General features: G+C 39.1%; 1 pseudogene; it reads right to left on the bottom strand.

Moving 5' to 3' along the window:
• LOC144372832 (isocitrate dehydrogenase [NADP] cytoplasmic-like) overlaps window positions 1-9,512 on the bottom strand; it is a 17,965-nt pseudogene extending 8,453 nt beyond the window's left edge.
• Window positions 9,513-10,318: the final 806 nt, after the last annotated feature.

Genomic DNA, 10,318 nt, shown 5'->3' with positions numbered 1-10,318 from the left:
GGAAGAAAAATCAAAAAAACAAATGTTTCACTTTCACAGGATAAATTCCCAAAAGGGTAAGGAGAAAATCTTAGCAAATAATGCAACCATTTCTAAATACAAACCCCACCAGAGCAAAGGGTAGGATTGCATGACAGATGATTTAGGGCTATTAATGTTTAATTTATACCATTTGTGCATAAGATATTCCTGCAAATCTTCCCTCCATATTTTAAGACAAATGCATAAATGTCTCCTTGTCATTGCCTATATGCATTTCCAGTTAAGTGACTAACCCCTTCATGCTTTATTCATGCCATGGGAGGGTATGGAACCAACTACTTTTTAAGTTAGATTTTAGGTCCTGTAGAAGTGTAGAATTGGGTTATATTTTTAGGCAGTCACATACTAATTTTGAAAAAAAAACAGTAATAATGTTTCTAAATCATTTGTTTTAAAAAAAAAGAAGATGTAGCTTATGATGGACTCATACATACCTTCAAAGTTATGTACCAGGTATGTCACCTTCTGGGTTCCATCACTTGGTGTGTAGGTTATCTCTACTTTTCCAGGCCCAGGAACGACAAAATCAGTTGCTCTGTACTATATAAGTAGGAAAAAGGTATTAAGAAAAGAAAAATATCCCAATAGGAATTATAAGGAAATATATATATATATCTGAGAGAGAGAGAGAGAGACAGAGAAACACACATGAGCACAAGAAGACACCAAGATAAACAAGAGAATATAGCTTGTCCTTTTTTTGTTATTAGGGATTGAATTCAGGGGTGCATAACCACTGAACTACATTCCAAGTCTTTTTTATTTAATTAATCTGAGACAGGGTCTCCCCAGTTGCTGAGGCTGGCCTTGAAGTTGGGATCCTCCTGCCTTAGCCTCCTGAGTTGCTGGGATTACAGGCTACCACATCTGGCAGATCTTTAAAGAGATAGAAACCAAGATAGTCCAGAGTTCCTCTAGTTAGTGGTAATGCACATTAAAAAGTCAGTCAGTATTTATTAGAAGGCTACCATGTATGTGACAGTTTTATGGGCACTGATACAGAGAATACAGAGAATAACACAAGATACTTTCTTTAGGAAGCTTACCAACCTAATAAAGACAATACTAAGTGAGAAGTGACAGAGAGTTTTCAAATGTCAGAAAGAGTCATAAGCCAATAAATCAATAAAAATGCTGCAAGGTGATGAAGAGATACAACCTGGCCCATGGGCTGAGAAAGCTGTCCTGCAGGGAGGATTATAATACTACTTGTGCTGAAAATTATGATAGAGCTGATGCTTTGTCCTTACTATGTATCAAATGCTTTAAGATGATCTCATTTGATTCTCACATCAATCTTACAAAGATATCAGTGTGATATAATGAAAATAATGCATCCTGAGTCCAGAGACTTGGGATCATTACTTAGACTTTCAGGGGTCAGTCGTTCCAGTTATCACTTGTCCACATGAAAAAAATCATCTGGAAGCTGCTGTGACAGTTGATGAACCCCCCCCCCCCAAATCCTGCTCACCTCCCTCATGAGCATAAGCCATTCCAGTGGAGAAATGTGCCTGGTACACATGAGGTATTCACAAGTCATTCGTGCACTGAAACTTACTCAAAGACTTGGGTTAATTGGGAGACTTGGAGTTAGGAATTAACAAGCACCAGCCACACCTATTGGTTGATAGTAATACTAACAGTAGGTAAAAGAGTATTCAGATAACAAAAAAGATTAAATATCTACTCTACAAAGAACACTTATGACATATAAAGTCATTAACTATGGGTTGCTGATTTGTTTCCATTTCTCAAAAGGAAGAACTGAGACATCAAGGCACTGTAAATGCTTTGCATAGGGTTTATGCACATTTACACAGCAAATCAACCTGGCATTTGAAAATTTTAATCTTGACTTTAAACAACAGAATGTCCATTATTACAAATGACTGATGCTACAATTAAAAAAAAAAAGACAGACTGAATTGGTAAGAACTGCCACCTATGCATCCTTGCCTGGGACTCTGGTACCTGTGAGGGTTCTGGCCAGGATGAAGGGACAGTATGAACCACAGGGTGGAACAAAGTTAACCAACTTCTTGGGGACTGAGCTGGCAACCCTGTCCCCAGAAACATCTTCCCTGGCCACACCATTTAAAGGGATGACTACATAGAAGTGCAGATTTTGGATTTTAGCATTAGGGAATTCCTGTTTTTAAGGTTCTTGTAAGACATAAGCTTCTTTCTATGAAAATCTGAAACCTGCCTCAACACAATTTGGAATTTGTTTAATTGGCAGCTTTTCTGCTTAACTTGGCAATGAGTCTATTTGTATAGAAATACAGAATCCATTTTTGGTTTTCAAGTAGGAAAAAATGTTCTAACTAGATTGCTTTTAAATACTAAGCCAGTTATCATGTTTAATATCATATTTTGTGGTTTTCAACCCTATCTGTACATTAGAATCACTTGTGGAACTGATTCAAAAGCCTGAATTCAGATTTCAGCTGGTGGAGATGGGACTCAGATATTAGACAAAAACCAAAAAGGTAAAGCTAAACCTAACCAAACCAATGAATCATTCATAAGTGGATCTTATTATGCAGCCAGCATTGAAAACCACTGACCTGGTTGGATCATATGATACTACTAAAAAATAAAAAAAAATAAAAAATAATTGGGCATTTGTGTGATATAACTAACAAAAGGATAAAGAAAGAAAAAAACATGTTTGGCAAAAATCATGTGTTGAGATGGGTATCTACAGTAAGTTTATCTGTATTTACCTCTACCTAAATGTGGGTAAATATACAGCTATACATACTAGAATTTCTAAATTTTGCAACTTTGCTTAATAGGTGTAGAAACCAAAAGATAAGGATAAAAACCCATATAAATCAGAATTGCTGGGTCATGTAAAAATATATGGAAAGTTATGCCCAAATGACTTACTTGGTCCCCATAAGCATGATGGCCTATGATGATGGGTTTTATCCATCCATTCACAAGTCGTGGGATATTTTTGCAGATAATTGCTTCTCTGAAGACAGTGCCACCCAGAATATTTCGGATAGTGCCATTTGGTGATTTCTACATTTGCTTCAACTTGAACTCCTCAACCCTCTTCTCGTCAGGGGTGATAGTATCACATTTGATGCCAACATTATACTTCTTTATAGCTTCTGCAGCATCCTTGGTGACCTGGTCATTGGTGGCAACACTATTCTCTATGCCTAAGTCATAGCTAGAAAGGGAAAAAAGTATCAATACTTCAGGAAAATAAATAAGTTCTAATCCATGACCCCACTGTTGACACGCAGAGGTTGCTATGCAGAAGATAAAGGCCTCAAAGACACCTAAATCTGTCAAGTTTTAGCACTGATGTATTCTAAACATAGAAGATGACTGACAATTCAAGAAGGAAGTAAAGAGTCAAGAGAACTAGGCTAGTGGGCAGTTGTCTATCTGGAAATTGAATGGAAAACAATGAACTCTGCCAAATTGCCCCCTATTTTTTACCATCTTGAGGCAATAACAACACATGAACAACCCTTTGGCATGGCTTCCCTCTATATAATTAGCATACAAGTTAAACCTAAGCACTACCTAATTTTCCCTTAGTAAATATTGTGCTTGAAAAATAAAGGTGTGGAAGGCTTAAAGGATGTTTTGTATTCTGACATTAAAGTGGTGAAGGGTATAGAGATTACTGTTGTGCAAAAAATACTAATGACTGCTTCATTTATGCCAGTTAGTCATAAGGTGAACCTTCCCCTAATTCTTGGGCAAGTCTCTATGTTCTGGAAACAAGCCTGCAGTTTATTGGATAAGTAGTAGAACCCATCATCAGTTTCATATGCACCAGAAAGTTTTAGCTCAACGTACACCAACACCCATACTGCAGGTCATTCAGAGCTGAATGAATGTTGGCTGTTCATGGAACACAAAAACATGATTTTATGGAAAGTAGTAAAAATAAAATAATAGAATAACTTATTTTGTTCTCTAAGAATTTAAAGTTTTTCAGCTCTCAAAAAAATTGCTAAACCAAATAGGCTCTAGATTTCTGTTCTTAGTTTTCACATCTTCTTTCCTTAGATATCCCAACTGCTGATGCAAACACAGAAATAGCAATCTTGATTGATTCACAAATAAAAAAAATGTCTAATGCTTCAACTTTAGATAATTCACATAAATCTAACAAAGCCATATACTTTCTTATCTTCCTGCATAGAAAATGCTGAATATAGACAACGTCTAATCCCAACTCCACAAGAAGGATGGCCACAGTTTTCATGTTCCTAGGTATGATTCTCATCAGAAGAATCTACCAGAAAATTAGTGGATTTTCTGCTTCCCTTAACATTTCTAAATGAAAATAAGAAATAAATAGCCAGGACCACTACTGAGTCTTCATAAAAACAACAACAACAAAAACAAAATAAAAAATCAAAAAACAAAATCAAAAACAATCAATCACTACACTTCTTTCAAAAAGAAGCAGAAATAACAGCAATTTTGGAACAACTTAAAACTTATTTGAACTTGCAAGAATTCTTTAGTTTGTAGCCACTGACTTTTTTTTTCTGCCTAGGCATAAAGACACCCCTTTAAAAGGCCTTATGAGTCTATACTAAAGAGGCTAGCATTATTATTCTGGACCCTGTAACCCCTGCAAGTTCACATAATGTCATGAAAAGTTCTGAAAAAGGAGAGAGTTTGTGAAATGCTTCTTCAACCCACTTGGAAACTGTTTTTATGCTCTGTTTCCTGTATGTTTGGTGGACTCCTACAAGCACAGTCTTTACACCACATGGTGGCTGCAATACAGACATTATCAGCAGCTTAATTTTAGAACAATTAAAAAGGGCATCTAATGACAGCATGAGAACTGAATGTCTAAACCAAAGCAAGTTAACAGGTCCTCAGGACACATTCTGAATACTTCTGGATGGAGACAGACACTTAATAGTTGCCAACAATTTGACTGAAACGTGTTGTACTATACCAGGCTTTAGCCACTTCACCTTTTTAAACATTCTTCCTCTACTTAGTTTGAATGTTCAAAAACAAGAGCTGCTTATAAAAGACACAAGGAAAAAATGAGAGAATTACGAACATACTTTCACATCTGCCCCCAAACACTGTAAAGATGGGGCAAAGAGACAAAGATGACCTAAGGGAACTGGGGCTTGAGGTGGGTGTCTCAGAGAACCATGAGGGTTCTTTCAGTGCAGCAGCTGTATGAAAGGGTGAAAGGTCAAGAATGAAAAGGAAACATCCACTGACTGATTAAGAGAATGATAGAAAATTGAGATTGAAAGGATAAAATTTACTTTACTATTTTTTACACCCTCTCGTTTTTTTCTCTTCCACAAGTAATACATTGTGCTACTCGTGGGCACTGATTTATTACAAATAAAACCATCACTGGAATCAAGGTAAGAAAGCCCTCAAAATTTGTTCCCCTTATGATTCTTGAGTTCTAGATAATGATAAATCCAGTTTTTCTACTAGAATGTTAAATTAGAAGGTTCATTAGGTATATTTAAGCCTGTTCACAAAACATGGCTACATCTATTTTTTAAAAGCCAATTGCACCCTGAAATAACTTAGATTAAACTTTCTGAATCTGCTAGCTTCATGGACGAATAATTCATTTACCTATGCAGATCCAATTCCACATAAGGAAAAATGAGTTTTTCTTTAATCAGTTCCCAAATGATTCGTGTCATTTCATCTCCTTGCATTTCTACCACAGAACCGCCATGGATTTTTTGGGACATTTTTACTTCAATAAATCTAAAAAGAAGAACAGATTGGATATATGCCTTGTCATTATTTCATTATAAAGTGGAAATGAAATATAAACAATCTCGTGACTACTAAAAGAACAGTTCATAATAGTTCTTACATGCAAAGCAAATAACAATTATATTTACCATCAGAATCGAGAATTTTCTCTGTATAAAGCATTGTGTTGTGTTCTTTATATGTGGTTTGTGTCAGCCCTATTAGCCCTATAAGATGGAAATTGTTTAACCATTTTACCTTTAGAGAAAACTAGCTTTGCCCAAGGCCACCTTGCTAAAGGGTAGGGGTGTCTGACCTTGTACATGTCCTTAATAATGCAATCACTATTCTCAACTATTGGTTTGTCTTATGAAATGAGATTATTTTCACAATATCATCCTATTTGAACATATTTATCCAATTCAATTCCTCATTTTATTGGGCCCATAAGATGAGCAGAACGGCAAGTGCTAGTATTTGTCCTAAAAAGCTGTTTTGGTGAAAATAACTACCATTGAGGAGATTCAACTGGTTCTTATGACCCATATTCCAGATAACTTCAGAAGTGCAAGACAAAGAATTCCTGGTGGAACTGTGCAAAATAAAGAATTCCTGGTAGAACTCTGCTTTCCCAGAGACAACACAGGCTTCAGAGATGTGAAGCTAAATACAAAAGTGACTTCTCAATTAGAGAAATCTGAATAGGAAAGGTCCACTTCCCAGGACCCAAGCATGTACCTGTCTTGTTCTTTAGTATCCTAACTCCTCCATGGTTCCTCTGGCCCTTCACAGGCGAGGATAAGCTACCAGTGGGTGGGATGGGGGAAACAGCATTGTTTTAGGGAGGCATGGCCCTTTAAAAAATGGCATGTGGGGGTACAAAATACCAATTAATCTAATCCCATAAAGAACAAAGCTGGATCCTTTGGAAGAAATGAAACTGTGAGCCTTCAAAGAAGACCATGGTTTATGCTTATTCTCGAAGAGACACAGGCCTTGAGCCTGCTAAAAGAATCTGTTCCTTCTCATGACACTTTAATAGAAACTTTGCCCAGCAACACAACTGCAAACTACTTTTAACCCCTTAAGTTAGAGTGAGGACTGAAAAGTCAGGAGAAATCAATTGAAAAAAATAAATACAAAAATAAATAAGAAGATTAGATGAGAAGCTGAAAAACAGTCTCTCTTGAACAGTTGAGCTAAAGCATTCTGGCCTTTAAATAAAAAATTATAAGTAAGCTGTAAACCTTAGTTTCTTGTGATAAATGAGGATATAATCCCAACCCCAGGCGCACTTTCACTTCTCAAATTTGTAGTTCTAGATTCCTGCTTATTAGTATTCAGGAGGCTCCCTATATCTTACCAGGGAACTTAGAACTCAACTAGAATAAAAGAAATGAGCAAACTTGTGGATGAGTTAATTACTTCTATCAGTAATTTCAAGAACATTTTATAGTATAGCTTTAAGTGTATGAATCTGTCATGCTTAATCCTACTTTCATACCTGTCTTTGCTTTAAAACATAACAAATAAAAGCAGCGGCAAGCTTATCTTGGTTTTGATAGTACATTTTCATGGCCATGTTCTTACACAGTATTATGCAATAGTTATGACTGGGCTATTTTTCCTTGATGGCAAATACAGTTAATAGATCAGACTCTGTATTTAAAATGGCAAAACTAAGGAACAGTTTTTTTTTTAGTTTCCTTCTCAGTGAATGCAAACATACTCTCTGCAATAATTTTTCTATGTGTTATAATGCATTACTGAACATTTTAAGTTTTCCCTGCATTAATTATGTATTAAATTTTCTTCTTTCAACAACAACAACAAAGAATTATTGTTACTACAATGTAAGGCATTAGTGTGTTTCTTCTGGATTTGATTTTAATGCCCTGGGCTTTAGATCTCACTGGATTCATTGAATTCTTATACCTCTCTGATTTTCTGTCTCCATCCAACCCCAACTTCTGAAAGAAGGGCTGTTTCAAGCCCAATAAATGAACAGCCACCAGTTCATTTATTGAATCTGAAGGTAGTTAAATTCCAATCTCCTGACATACTAGTGTAATTCCAGAAAACAAACTTGGAATAATAATACAGGGTAGTTCAAGTAAAAAGAGCCACTTGCTCTATTTTATTTTTGTTAACCTCAAATTTTTAGCCAATTTTTAAAGGCTATGTTTAAGAACTACAATAATTGCTGGCCAAATATAGTCTCTTGCAGATCAGAGAAGACGCTAGGCTAAAAGAAATAAAGCGGTTTTAATTTATCATTGGAAATATTCTTGACTCATTCCATTGCAGTATCTTAGCTTGCCCTCAAAACTAATTAAAGGCAGGATGGCCACATCAAAGAAAGTACAGAAGAAGAGAAATTATGAATTCTCACCTTTACAGTGAACGGACTTCTAGTCACACCAACTCCTCTCAATCTTGTGGACTCAACTGCAGTTTATCTCCTAAAACACAACAAAACCGGGAATAGAAAGTCTTAAAACAAACACACACACACACACACAAACAACACAAACACACATACACACACACACACACACACACACACACACACACACACACACACACGTCAGGAGGATTTAGCTGTTTTTAATACCAGTCAGGCTGCCTGATTTATCTGGTTTAAAGTACAGTGCTGAATATCCAGAGGAGCAAAGGGCAGCTTTGTGTCCACGTCCACCTTCCAAATAAAGGTCGAGGGAGTACAAATCTTTCTACCTGCACACATCTGAGGGTGTGTCCCTGGTCCGTAGTCTGTTAGCTGGCCTAGGGGTTTGTATGTCCTCGGGTGACGCTGTGAGCTTGCAGATGTCCCTGTGGACGTTGTGCAAGAGGGCTCCAACGGAATCTGGACGGGTTCCTCTTTCCAGATTTCCACTCTTGATGTTCCCTATTGGGTGCCGGGACCTTTAACACCCAGACACTTGGAGCTGGCAGAGTAACGCCCTCCTAGAACTTGAAATCCCATCTCAAGGGAGGAATGCTTTCCCGACCCCCACCGCGCCCAGGGTGACCTAGGGAACAGTCTTCAGATCCAAACCAGAGCTCCGCCCCCTCGCGCCCCCAGGCGGACGCAGCCTATGTGCCACTGCCAGTCCCTCGCAGCCTGAGTTCGCTGTCCACGCCCAAGTCCTCAGCTTACACCCTTCTTTGCACCCAGTTCCCCACTGTCACATGTTTTCTTCCTATTATATCCAAGACGGTCTTCTAAGCATCTTTGAAACCTCCTACAGAAAGATTTTCCTTTCCGTATGCAGATCTGGTCTTCCACTTGTCACTGCATCCAACTTCCTCAGCGCCCAATTTCTTCCTCCCATGCCCAAGAGCAGGTTTCCCTACCTCCAGCACCCTCTTCTTCCTTTTTTTCCCTTTCCCATGCTGAATACCTGGATTTGTCCCTGCTTGAACTTAGGCCTTGCCGCTAAGTTCCTGCCTCCATAGCCAAGACCCGAGCTTTCTTTCTTTTCCACATTCCAGCCTTTTATGAATTAAAGCCTCCCACAACAGCCAGGGACCTGGGCCGCCCCTCAAAGCCTGAGGTTACCTGCAGGGGAAGGTACGTTGGCGAGCAGCCCGAGGCGCCACAGTTATTCACACGCTCAAACTCACACTCACACACAGGCAATCCTCACTGGGCCCAGCTGTTTCAGCCTGTGACACCAACTCTACAGATCCAGGGACCAGTGGGCGGGTCAGGGCTTTTCCTCTTCCCGGCTTTTGTCACCTCCCAAGCCCCACCTCCTCAGCCCACCTCCCGGCCCCTCCCCTGTCTTCAATCGCTGCCTGCCGACTCCTCGGGTTGGGCGGGGCCAGGGCCTAGGGGCGGGCCCAGAGAAGCTGGGGCTCAGTACTTGGGGCGACCTCCGTGTCCTCCGGGTGGGGGAAGGGGCTTCCTTGCAGCTGGGATTCCTCTCCAAGCCCAGCTGCCTAGGAACGTGAATGCCACCTGCAGGCCGGGGAGCTGGCCGCGCTGAGGCTGCGGCAGCCCGGCCATGTACCAATCTAGAGCACTGTGAAGCGTGTTTTCAGGTCCGCAGTAAAGGCACCCAGACCAGCACCTCGGCGGGTTCCCTACCCGCTGCTGCCGGTTGGTCTGTAGATTGTAATGTGCCTTTGGAAGGAGAGTGTTCCAGCCAACATGGGGTTGCTTTGGGGCTGCCAGAATGCAAAGTATGCAACAGATATAAAAGCAACCCTGCCTGCCTCAGTAAATAATTTCCATCACAACCAATAACAAGATCTTTAGGGTTTTATGCACCTATAATTCCAGTTATTACCATAAACTATAATAAGCCCCATTTACAATTTGCATTAAAACATAATGAAAAAGATGATTATCCGGGTTCCAAGGTAGCTGCACTAAAGATGTGAAGCCTTAGAAAACAGTGGATTTTTTAAAAATTCCATTTCCTCCAGAGATTCATTTTTGTATGTGTATTTCTTAGTCTAGAAAACATGGGAAAACAGTATTTTATATTGCTATTTGTAGGATAATAGCATGATCAAGAGTCAATGTTCGAAA

Source organism: Ictidomys tridecemlineatus, unplaced genomic scaffold (assembly GCF_052094955.1).
Source record: "Ictidomys tridecemlineatus isolate mIctTri1 unplaced genomic scaffold, mIctTri1.hap1 Scaffold_170, whole genome shotgun sequence".
Classification (NCBI taxonomy): Eukaryota; Metazoa; Chordata; class Mammalia; order Rodentia; family Sciuridae; genus Ictidomys; species Ictidomys tridecemlineatus.
The sequence above is the reverse complement of the archived record's forward strand: the minus strand, read 5'-3'. Positions and strand labels throughout refer to the sequence as shown.